The sequence below is a fragment of the Leopardus geoffroyi genome, chromosome C1 (assembly GCF_018350155.1).
Source record: "Leopardus geoffroyi isolate Oge1 chromosome C1, O.geoffroyi_Oge1_pat1.0, whole genome shotgun sequence".
NCBI classification, from domain to species: Eukaryota; Metazoa; Chordata; class Mammalia; order Carnivora; family Felidae; genus Leopardus; species Leopardus geoffroyi.
This window is the reverse complement of record NC_059328.1, coordinates 189,106,187-189,117,399: the sequence shown is the minus strand read 5'-3', so window position 1 is coordinate 189,117,399 and position 11,213 is coordinate 189,106,187. Positions and strand designations below refer to the sequence as shown.

Genomic DNA, 11,213 nt, shown 5'->3' with positions numbered 1-11,213 from the left:
GGATATGTTAGAATCCTGGGGCTCCTGGCTGGCTTGGTCAGTAGGGTGTGTGACTCTTGATACCAGAGTCTTGATCTCAGGGTCATGAGTTCGAGCCCTGTGTTGGGCATGGAGCCTACTTTAAATTTAAAAAAAAAAAGGTACGTCACAATGCTTTCGAAATGACATACATACAGGGGTGTCTGGGTGGCTCAGTCAGTTAAGCGTCTGACTTCGGCTCAGGTCATAATCTCATGGTTCATGAGTTTGAGCCCCATTTTGGGCTCTGTGCTGACAGCTCAGAGCCTGGAGGCTGCTTCAGATTCTGTGTCTCCCTGTCTCTCAGCCCCTCCCCTGCTCATGCTCTGTCTGTCTCTCAAAAATGAGTAGACATTAAAAAATATTTTTTTAAGATATTGCATACATACAAATTTCATGGTAACCAGGAATCTTTCTCCCTATCTTATCCTGGTATGCAGATAAGAATAGAATTTGTAGACAAAACCTTTCAGTCAGTATTAGATAATAAACATTCTATAAATTTTATATCATTAGCATTTATCTTAATGCATTTATTATATACCAAATATTTAAGGTAAATATCTTCTTAAAGTATGATTTCCATCTTTAATGGATTGTTATTCCTCAAGCAGAGCACTTCAGCCTCTAAGTAATATATGGAAAATAAGTTTGGTCTCCTCACAAGACTGTAATGCAGTGTATCTCAGAAAATGTTCCTATTACAGGGGTCCAGGAAATAATACTTGGCTGCAGTTGAGAACTAAATTAACAGTGGATTAAACCAGTTAGGAGTTTAGTTCTCTCGTAAGTTGAAATCCAGAGGCATTCCAGGGCTGGGAGAGTGGTTTTGTTCTACACTCATTAGAGACCCAGACTCCCTCTACCCCTAGGACATGGTTCTCATTTCACACAAGAGCTAGAGCTATAGTTGTTACATCATTTAAAGGAAGTATATTTTAATGTTAAAAAACTGAATAAAGTTAGCCAGAAAATGCAGACTGTTTTTCTCATTTAGTGCAGACTGGTATAAATTTCATGATATCTGTACTGTCTTGAAGTCTAACTTTTACAGGATAAAGAAGAATTTTTATTCTTGTTTTGGATTGTCTCTGAATGAGCCAAGGACAGAGTTATTTAAATGTCTTTCTTAACTTCCCCAATCTGGGCTTTTCAGTTGTAGTCTGCATATACAAAGTGGTTGAAATAAAGGTAAAGAGGCCTATAAATTAAATTTTTAGAACCGACCCTGATTCCAAGGCAGGATGCATTCATGGTTCAGGCACTCTCCCTTAGGACGGGCATAACATTAGTGAAATTCAAATTTCTCTCCTTGTATAACTCAGGCGGTTAGGTCTTACTCCTCAAACAGGAAAAACATGAGAGGCTAACAGAAGCCTAGAAGACTGAGTGCTTACAATATATTGCTCTCCTATCCCTAACTCGAAAGTAGGAGACTCCTTTTCAATGGTCCATTTTCCTCTATTTTAGTTCTACCAGAGACAAGGGCTTTACGTGCACTTAAATGCACCTAAGGTTCTCTTGGAAAATGAGTGTTGCTGCTCTCCTAGTGCTGGGTGAAGTTAGGAATGAGATAGTGCAGTGCTCAGTACATGCTGACTGATAGAGGATTATTTATGCTTTGTTGCCATAGTAATGAGGTCCATAAACAGGTTGATGCTTGCTCTTAAATCTCATCAAAGTGTTTTTTTGTTTTTTTGGTTTTTTTTTTTTCCAACGTCTATTTATTTTTGGGACAGATCATCAAACAAAGTTTTAAGAAATTCCTTTCTTACTGTTTAACAATAAACTTCCTAAAACTAAAAATTAGACTCAAAGTATACCTAATTGTTAGTTCAAGGAAAATGCCTGAACTTCTAACATGTACCAGGGTTTCTTTGGGAATGGAGGAAAGGGGGGAAAAACGAAAAATGTTAAGACATGGACACTACCTCCAAAAAGATAACACTCGAGGCGCCTGGGTGGCGCAGTCAGTTAAGCGTCCGACTTCAGCCAGGTCACGATCTCGCGGTCCGTGAGTTCGAACTCCGCGTCAGGCTTTGGGCTGATGGCTCAGAGCCTGGAGCCTATTTCTGATTCTGTGTCTCCCTCTCTCTCTGCCCCTCCCCCGTTCATGCTGTGTCTCTCTCTGTCCCAAAAATAAATAAACGTTGAAAAAAAAAAAATTAAAAAAAAAAAAAAATGATGTGAGGAAAGAAGGAATCGTATTTCTTCATATGCTAAGAAGTTTAATTTGTTTCCTCTTTTAGGTAAAACTGCCTCCAGGTCTCATCTAAGACATCTTTTTTTATTATTATTAAATATAATTTATTATCAAATTGGTCTCCATACAACACCCAGTGCTCATTCCAACAAGGGCCCTCTTCAATGCCCATTACCCACTTTCCCCTCTCCCCCACCCCCCATCAACCCTCAGCTTGTTCTCAGTATTTAAGAGTCTCTTATGGTTTGCCTCCCTCTCTCTAACTTTTTTTTCCCCCCTTTCTTCTCCCCCATGGTCTTCTGTTAAGTTTCTCAGGATCCACATATGGGTGAAAACATGGTAAGACATGATGATCTTTTTGAGAACCATGAAAACAAAACCTGGCTATGATGATTACTCAGAGATTATTAGGGTAGAAACTTGAGTTATATAGGATTTTTAATTCTACATAGAATGCATAAAAACAATAGATTTTCTATGAATAGATGACCAGTGTTTGTTTTGTCATATCCTTTTCTTTTGAATTTAGAATGACCATTTTGGAACTACTGTCGTCAATGCATAATAATATATCAGAATGCTTCCTAACACTGTTGAGGAAAACAAATTAAAACTTAGATTTATATAAAATACACATAATCGCAAAATGAGCAAATAACCCTGCAAATGAAATACTATCTGGGAATTTCTGATGATAACATTGAATCTTTTCACAAAAAATCTTTTGATGTATTCTAATTTTGAAAAATCAGTTGCTTAATAAAGCAAATATGAGGAGAAATAATCTTTATACTACTATATCTTATAAAAGGAAAAAAAATTCATTTGGAGACTATGCATATACAAGCAATATTCAATTAGTATTTATTTTATTTTAAAAGCCACTGAGTGGTTGTGCCTGGGTGGCTCAGTTGGTTGAGCATCTGACTCTTGTTTTCAGTTTAGATCATAATCCTCTGTGCTAACCTGCACAGAGCCTGGTTGGGATTCTCTTTCTCTCTGCTCTTCACTTACTCATGCTCTCTCTCAAAATAAATTTTAAAAACTTAAAAAGATTCTCTCTCCCCCTCTTGCACTCATGCACGCTCTCTCTAAAATAAAAATAAACAAAAAAGCCACTAAATGGAATCAGGTTTCAGAAAGCAAGTAAAAAAATAAACCTTAAGGGGCACCTGGGTGGCTCAGTCGGTTAAGTAGCCAACCCCGGCTCAGGTCATGATCTCACGGTCCGTGAGTTCAAGCCCCGCATCGGGCTCTGTGCTGACAGCTCAGAACCTGGAGCCTGTTTCAGATTCTGTGTCTCCCTCTCTCTGACCCTCCCCCGTTATGCTCTGTCTCTCTCTGTCTCAAAAATAAATAAACGTTAAAAAAAAATTAAAAAAAAAAAACCTTAATGTGTAATTAATATTTTATCTCTTTTCCTTGTTTTTATTAAGCTTTTTATTTTAACTCCAGTATAGTTATCATAGTGTTATATTAGTTTCAGGTGTATAATATAGTGATTCAACGATTCCATACATCACCCAGTGCTCATCACAAGTGTACACCTTAAATCATCACCGATTTCACCCATCCACCCAACCTCCTCCCCTATGGGAACCATGTTTTTTCTCTGTAGTTAAGAGTCAGTTTCTTAGTTTGCCCTTCTTTTTCCTTTGCTTGTTGGTTTTGTTTCTTAAATTCTACATATGAATGAAATCATGGCATTTGTCTTTCTCTGACTTATTTAACTCAGCATTATACTGTAGCTCCATCCATGTCATTGCAAATGGCAAGATTTCATTCCTTTTTATGGTTCAATAACATGTCATTGTGTATGTATATGTATATGTGTATATACACATCTATTTCACATCTTCATTCATTTATCAATGGATACTTGGGCTGTTTCCATAGTTTGGCTATTATAAATAATGCTGCAACAAACATAGGGATTGCATGTATCTCTTTGAATTAGTGCTTTTGTATTTTGGAGGTAAATACCCAGTAGTGTGATTACTAGATTGTAGGGTAGTTCTATTTTTAGCTTTTTGAGGAAACTCCATACCATTTTCCACAGTGGCTGCACCGGTTTGCATTCCCACCAACAGTGCAAGAGGGTTCCTTTTTCTCCACATCCTCCCCAACACTTGCCTTTTCTTGTGTTTTTGATTTTAAGCTAAGTATATCTTTAATGTAACTTAGAATTGGGGGGGGGGGATGGTATTGCTTAATTGAATTAGATAAGACTATTTTTGTTCCATTATCCACCAATATTCACAGATTTGAAGAAGTAAATTATTTTCTGGCAGTGTCTATTAAAATAGCAAGAAAAAAAATCCACCATAGCAATCCTTTGACATTAAAATGACTAAATGATCTTTATTTTAAAGGAGGAGGGGTGCCTGTGTGGCTCAGTTGGTTGAGTGTCTGACTTCAGCTCAGGTCATGATCTTGCAGTTTGTGAGTTCAAGCTCCACATGGGGCTCTCTGCTGTCAGCACAGAACCTGCTTAGATCCTCTTTCCCCCCTCTTTCTCTGCCCCTCGCCCATTCATCTTCACTCTCTCAAAAATAAATATAAAAAAAGTTTTTTTAAAGCAGGAATATATGTGTTAGAGAGGTCAAGTTACTTGACCAGATTTCATGCAGCCAGTAAATAGAGTCACAATTTGAATTTGGATGTATCGTTGTCTAGAGGTCAAGTTCTTAACTAGTACATATCTATTTTGCCAATTGGCATCCAGAAGAACGATGTATTTATAAATGTGAAGAATAAGTTTGGAGATGTCATCATATACAAGGTTATATATAAATTTAAGTGGCATTTATTGGTACCAAGTTACCATGTTAGGTTCAGCTTTGCATGTTCTTGCCTTTAAAATTGATTTCCATATTAGTATCCCACAAAATGTAATATATGCATAATAATTATATGCATAATAATATATGTGTTCTTTAAAGATCCATTTCTTTTCATATAGGAATTGTATGAGCAAAGGGAAACTTTAGAAATTATCCTGTTATTCACTCATGTCATTTGAATTATCACATTATTCATGTCATTAAAGGAAACCACAACCCAGACAGCTTAAATATCGAGTATGAAGGTGTACAGCCAATTGATGAAGATAGGACACATGCCTCTGAGTAATAAAGACTACAGAGAAATGGGTGTGCCTTGGTGGTTCAGTCAGTTAAGCATCCAACTTCAGCTCAGGTTATGATCTCATGGTTCATGGGTTCAAGCCCCATGTCAAGCTCTGTGCTGACAGCTCAGAGCCTGGAGCCTGCTTTAGATTCTGTGTCTCCCTTTCTCTCTGATCCTCCCTTGCTCGTGCTCTTGTCTCTGTCTCTCGAAAATAAATAAATGTTAAAAAAAAAAAAAAAAGATTACAGAGAATGATCTTGTTAGGTACAATCTGATAGAAAGTTGAGAAACATGTCAATTCTATGGATAGTTAGTAAAAGTATAGACAACATGCCTGGGAATTACTAATACCAAATTAAGTTCAATGGTTGTTTCAGGGGGAGGAAACCATACTTTTTTAAATCTGTCTATAACACTTCACATTAAAAAAAATCATCCTAATGTCTCTAATTGTAGCCTTACTTGAATCAACACAAATGCAATATGGGAGAGAGCATGTTTAGCTAGCCACATGTAAGTAAATACTAGTGTGGGCATCTGGGAAGATAGCTCACCATACCCTCACTAACTACCTGACTTGTTAACTGACCTGTTACTTCTGACTTCCTTGATAAGATCAAATTACTGAGAAAGTAGAACACCTTGAAGAAATGGAGCTATTTCCATGGCATCAAGTTCAGTAAATCCCTAATCCTTAATGAAAGTAAAACAGTACAGCGGCACCTGGATGGCTTAGTCGGTTGAGCATCCAACTCTTGATTTCGGCTCAGCTCATGATCTCACAGTAGTCGAATCGAGCCCCACATCTGAGGGTTGAGCATGGAGCCTCTGTGGGATTCTCTCTCCCTCTCTCTGCCCTCCCCCCACAAACTCTCTCTCAAAACAAATAAGTAAAACAGTACAAAAGTATAGAATTCTTAGTATGTTTTTAAATATCAATTGAAGTTTTAAGAGATAAACCAGAGGTTTGCTTGATAGTGCAAAAGATCGTTGCTGTTTATTGCTCTGGGATTGCAGATTTGTGAAGCTCCATATTCCAAGATATCTAATGGTCGTCTTTTCTAGTTCACTTGTAGAAGCCTACCGTGGAGGAAAACACTTTACACTACGATAAATCTGTTGATAGAAAATTAAATAACACTTCTATAGATGTTTGTACTTCTAGATGAAATTAAATCCTCCCATATAAAAATATTTTAATAGTGTTAAGTTGTTTTCTAAAAACTTATTTATGAAACACTACATTTTAACTACTGTGGGCGCCTATTTATTTAAGGTACTAACTAGTACAAGGCATTTAAATTTTTTCTTACCAACAGCTAAAGGATTATTAATTCACTCTACAAACATTTATCAAATATATGATTAAGGAAACCTGATTCGAAGAGTGTCAGTAGCTTAACCTTGTTTGCTGAAACCATTCTTATACTCTGCTGCCACTTACCCGCTTTTCTTAGTGACCTGTGAAGGAAAAGTGATTATGTATGAATGCTACATTTTATGGTGTCTTGTGTATCTAAGTAATTTTCTCCAAGTAAGTGAACAAAGCCAACACCCCTTGCCCACAGTCACTTCTCTGACTTTCTGGTATATTTCTTGGAGGGCCTTTCTCTGCTTCAGATTGGGCTGAAAAACTATTTCATATCCTCTTAAGTTAAACTTCATCCTGTTTGGAACAAGCATTTTCTAAAATATCCCAAGTAACTTAACATATGTTTCATGATAACATTATGAAAGTCGTTTTGCTTACTCTATTAGAATAATTTATTCTTTGGGAAGAAAGGTGTTCAATTCTTTTCAGGTATTTTATACAGTATCCTTCAGTTGTCAATTAGCTGTCTTTGCTTCTGTTCATTTACTGATTGAATGCACATTCAGAATGCAGTATGTATTAGGCACTGTGTTAAAAGAGATAAAGCTACTAAACAGCCTAAATGTACCTTGGAGGACCTAAGGATTCAATGGGGAAGACAGAGAAATAATTAGAATTATTGAGAGCAGAGGTATGTCCTTACGTGGGACGCCAAACTTAGCACGAGTTAGTCAGGAAAGATCTGAGGAAGTACAGCAGTTATCCTTATTGCCAAATGCTAATTCTTACCCTTTTAAGGATCTGGACTTTGAGAATCTGAGGAAAGCTGTGGACTCTCTCTGAGGTTGCTGCCCCCCATGGGGTTAATGAGGTTGAAACTAACAGGAAATCTAAAGTTTTTCAGAGGCCTGTTTCTCCCTAATCAGCGATTGTTTGTTTTCAGACCCCACTAACAAATCCACTAGGGAGACCTGGGCTAAAAAGTCACAGATAAGTTCCCGCCTATGAACAGCAAGGCCCTGTCTTCCTTACCCTAGATAATGAGCCCAAGACCCCATCCATTTTGATCTAGGCTCTCTTGGAACATGCCCATGGCCCCTGTGTCCTAAGATGACCTCCTGACAGTAGAGGCTGAATTGTGCCTCATTTTAAGTCTCCACCTCAAAGTGAGTATGCTCAGTGTGCATGCCCCATCTTTCCTCATGAATTACCATAAATTTCTCCACCTTTTTCATCAGCATATATGTAATCACAACCCCTTCTAGGAGGCAGATTTGAAGCTTGCCCTTTTATTTCTTTGGCTGCCTCTGGAATAAACCCTTTCCTTGCAAATATGACATCTCAGTGATTGGCTTTTTGTGCTTTGGGCAGTGGAACTTGGCTTTGGTTACATTTCCAACAATTAGAAAAAAAAAAAGATACCGAAAGTTTGCTTATTATTTCAGGTATTCACCTGTTCGTTGAAACCCCGAATATCTCAGTAAGAATCCCTGGTCTAAAGATATCTCAATTTTTTTTTGATCCAAATTAACTCTAGTATAAATAACCTATTCTTTTTCCTATTCTAAAACCACTTTCTGGTTTTTTAGGTAAGTATTTTGTAATATTCTAGAATCTCACTCCATCTTTCGTGATCTTACAGACTTCAGTTATCACCTGGAGTGTAAGCTTTTTTCCTCGCTAGCCTGTCACAGTTGTAATTCATACTTTGTGGAGCTTTAGAAAAGTTGATAGGATTTTTTGAATCACCTTTAACAAGAAACCACTTTGAATTTATATTATCTTACACCAGTAACAATTTACTTTTGCCTTGTTTCCAATTTTTTTCTTCAATTTTTAGGCTTAAATTTTGCCTTTTACTTTTGAAGACTCATTTATGACAACAAATTTAGGTTATGTGTATGTGCATTTGAGGTCAGTTATTAACAGTTGCTAACTTAATCATCTTTAAACCTTTAAGAGTTAAAATATAACACATGAACAGTTACCGCGTGCGGGCATTGGTACTGAGAAGGCCCCGATTCAGGAATGACTGAGGCTCAGAAGCATGTAGCCCGGTAGAGATGGTCTCTCTGAGGGCCTGGCAGGTGCGGTGCCGCCCCGGAGGCAGGGAGGGACCCGGGTTTAGGAAAGGAAACAGGGAATGCCTCAGAGGTCTCACAAACAGTTCCTTAATTCCGATATTCTGACCGGTTTGGTATTTGTTAGTAAACGAATTTGGTAGCGAAGGAACAGAAAGGGTCTAGGAGTTCATCAAAAAACGGACCGAGAGCCGGGCTTCGGTGGGGTTCGGGAAGAGCCGGAGAGGGCGAGAACGCGGACGCCGCACGGAGATGCCGAAGGCAGCGCGGCTTCCGCGCGCGCCAGGCCGCCCGGTTTAAATCTCCCGCCTCCCGCAGCCGGAGCCCGACACCTCCACGCACGGGTGCGGAGGGGCACGGGCTGCGGGAGTGGCCCGGTGGCGTCGCGGGGCTCGCGGGTGGCGGCGCCGGGAACGGGTGCTGTGACGGATCTCCGCGCAGTTAAGCGCGACCCGAGGTGGCGGAGGACCGGCGCGTCGCGGTTCCAGCGTCGCGGTGAGAGTCTGCGGCCTCCCAGTGGTGGTCAGACCGCGCCCTCTCCGGGCCTGGCGGGCCGGAGGCCAAACCCTCGTTTCCGTGGCGACGCCCTGAGGTGGAAGCGCGGCGGGAGGCGGCTGCCACGCGCGCACGCTGTCTCTCGAGGCCTCGCCGGCCCCTGCGGCCTCCCCCTGGGACGAAGTCCTGGTCCGCGCTCCTCCGGGCAGAACCCGCAAGGAGTGGTTTCTGGCGAGGCTGGGTCCTCTCCGGACGAAAGGAGCTTTCCTTCACGTCGCCCCGGTAGCGAACGTGCGCACCAGCCTGAGGCTTATTTGGGTGATTTCTCTGGAAGGTGGAGATCGCTTCCATTAGAGGCAGGTGTTCACAGCATTTAGGTGCTTTCCTGCTGACCTCTTTTTTCTGTTGTGTTTATTTTTATGTCATTATTTTGTGATGGAAACGCCTTCTTTAGAAACGAAGTGGCAAGCGTTTGGTAAAAACAAAACATAAGTAAATGTGCGGCGTAAGGCGAACCGCGGAATGCTAGAGCTCCCGAGGGGTTCCGCGCACAAATACTGCGGCCTGAGGCCGTGAACCCAGCCCCGTGCACCTATCCGGCTCTTGGAAACGCGGATCACCTGGTCGGGTGCCCAAATGATGTCAGTGGTCAGATACCTGATGCCTGAGAAAGATGGGAGAGGGGAAAAAAATCCGATCTGGCAACCAACCCGCGATGCTGTGGGTTTGCCGGCAGAGGGGGTGGGATTATTTTTCATGTAATAGGTGATGTTAATGCGCAGAGCATGAAAGCTGTTATAAGCTATGGGTCACTGTGAAATAGCTTATTGGGAAGATCACGTTTGTCCATGGTTTTGGATTTTCTTTAAGCATTTATGTATTGATTTATTTAGTTTAGACTTAGACAACGTACTGTAAGGCGATATTACTTACATCATCTTAACATCAGTATTTATGAAGTAGCCACAGGTGCCTCATCTTTTAATAGGAGTTAATTACGCATTTATTGACCAAATAAACATCTGATGGTATGTATACATTTTTTATATGATGAAAAACTTCAATCGTTTTATATTTATCTGTGCCCATCATTACCAGTATTCTTTGAAATGTCTGTATTTAATAGCTCAGAATGATTGTGCATCTAGCCATTGAAACAGCAATGTGCAAGACATTGTTCTAATTATCAGTAATTTATAATTGCTAGACAAATCATCATAATTTTGGAGTTAAATGGGTGCTCAGAGATCAAGTGTGAAAGCTGCAAACATGAGACTGGTTGGGAAAACTAGGAAGCCACATTTTTTTTAGACATACTTATTATAAAGCAATTAATAAAACAAAATTTGTACCAGTGACTGAACTGGTACCAAATACTACACTGTCAGACTTCATGATTTTATCGTGTCGTATGTCCTATATTTTACATTGTTGACTTTGTTGATTTTATTGATTTGCCTGTTTTCTATTTCACATATTTCATTCCTATTTTCATTTTTTTCTTTTACTTTGGGTTTAATTTGTTCATCTTTTTCTAATTTATTAAGGTGGAAGCATAAATAATATATTTTTTCCCTTTTATGTAAGCATTTAAAGCTATAAGTTTTCCTCTAAGCATGCTTTAGCTACGTCCCACAAACATGGGATATTTTCATTATCATTTAGTTAAAAATATTTAAAAGTTTAAGTTCTATGATCCCTTATTTATTTAGGTGTGCTATTTTATTTCCAAATATTTTGGAATTTTTTTAGGTAGTTCATTGCTGTTGATTTCTAAATTAACAATGTCGGGCTCAGAAAACATGTATTATTTCAATACCTTTAAATTTATCGAGAATTTTTTCCTTGCCTAACCTATGGTCTGTCTTGGTGAGTGTTCAGTTACCCTTGGGAGAAAATGTGTATTCTACTGGTGGTGGATGGAATAGTCTAAATGTCATTTAGGTCAAGCTGGTTGAGAGTGTTGCTTGAGCCT

General features: G+C 39.3%; 1 protein-coding gene and 1 long non-coding RNA gene across 7 annotated transcripts in view; one reads left to right on the top strand and one right to left on the bottom strand.

The window, feature by feature from the left end:
* Positions 1-6,273: 6,273 nt before the first annotated feature.
* Positions 6,274-9,126, bottom strand: LOC123599328. Its single transcript, XR_006713100.1, has 2 exons — positions 8,651-9,126; positions 6,274-6,466 (listed from the first exon to the last, which is right to left on the bottom strand). It is a non-coding gene; the product is annotated as an uncharacterized LOC123599328 (long non-coding RNA).
* Positions 9,127-9,146: 20 nt separating this feature from the next.
* The window catches only part of ICA1L (islet cell autoantigen 1 like), a 93,034-nt gene continuing 90,967 nt past the window's right edge, over positions 9,147-11,213 (top strand). For 4 of the 6 annotated variants that reach the window (XM_045480791.1, XM_045480792.1, XM_045480789.1 and 1 more), the window contains exon 1: positions 9,486-10,266. The gene's annotated coding sequence lies outside the window, so the exon portion shown is untranslated. Of the gene's footprint in view, positions 9,239-9,485; positions 10,267-11,213 lie in introns of those variants that run through there. The other 2 variants (XM_045480787.1, XM_045480786.1) reach the window with 2 other exon arrangements.